The following is a 1,439-nucleotide window of genomic DNA, read 5'->3' on the forward strand; positions in this document are numbered from 1 at the left end:
ACCGAAAACTCAGAGTTTTGCCGAATTTGGAGTTCACGAACTCAGAGTTCCAACAAAACCTGCTTCTTGAAACGGGCCCCTGATCTTCATCCTGGTTCCAAACATTTGACTCACAACTCATGTCACCATCAAGCAGGTCACCTTCATCGACTTCAACACCAATTGTTGACAGACAAACAGAATCAAATGACTGAATCATTTCATGGAGAAAACTCTTTATAAGATGAGAGACTAAAAAGATTAAAATGTAAAGTTCATCTTCTCATGACCTCATGCTGCAGCAGTTTTTAAATATTTTTCTCCTTCATCTGGTGTGAATGATGTGATGTTAACACTTCAACCAGGAAGTGACCATAAAATACAGGAATAGAAAATGTTTCTGCACTGAAACCATGTGACTCTTTACATCCCAGTGAATGATATTCCGGGTAATGATCCTTAATAGCCTGATTTTATTAATATTTGATATTAAGTCCTGAACCGGATATTGATAATTCATGTAGAGAAAATGGTATGGTCGAGTCGGGGTGGGATTATATAAGTTCGCTTCCTTCCACTCCCTTTCAAGTGATCTACTTGTGATTTATTAAGTGATATGTTATGTATGTATTATGACCTGATTGCTTGAAATAAACCATTTTATTCATTCATTCATTCATTCATTTATCATGCTATATAAGGTGGAAAACATGCATCACCAAGTTTATTTCCAACAACACATATGTAACAGCTGACCCTTTTGAGATATTTATTTTGAAAATCCCTGTACATTTACCAGAAGTATGATAGATTTAAATATAACATTTTGTGTTGATTGGACGGCAATTTGTGTATTAATTACTGTTACTAAACACTGATCCCAAAATGCAACACAGAGATGCTACAGAGCTGCATGAACGTGCTAGAAATAATTAACATTTAAAATGTCAAAATAAAGGACAATATTTTAATAGACTAAAATGTAATATTTATAATGCGATGAACACTAACAATCACAATCTTATGTAAACATGAGGCTGCATTCAGATCAATGAATTGAACATTTGTGTAACTTTCTGGAGAAAAAAAAATTGTTTTCAGATTTTCAATATCTATGTGTTGTTGTGTCTGTCCTGGAAAAAAAAAGTAATAACCCAAATCCTTGTGTTGACTCGAATACAGTTTAGAAATAATCTCAAATACCAACAGGTTTTGTACACTTTGTTTGTCTTGTTCAGCAGTTGGAGAAAGAGTCAGAATCCGAGTTCCTCTGGAGTTTCTCTTGATTCAAATAAGTCTAAATCCAGGTGGCACTCTTGGAATTCCAGAGTAGAAAATCAGACAGATAATCTTCACTGTTCTTCAGAACCTGTTGATGACAGAGACATTTACTGTGTATCAATAAAGTTCTTTGAAGTTTTTTCTTCTGTAAATGTTTCATTCTGACACGTGAGAGATTC

This window comes from Oryzias melastigma, unplaced genomic scaffold, assembly GCF_002922805.2.
Source record: "Oryzias melastigma strain HK-1 unplaced genomic scaffold, ASM292280v2 sc00385, whole genome shotgun sequence".
NCBI classification, from domain to species: Eukaryota; Metazoa; Chordata; class Actinopteri; order Beloniformes; family Adrianichthyidae; genus Oryzias; species Oryzias melastigma.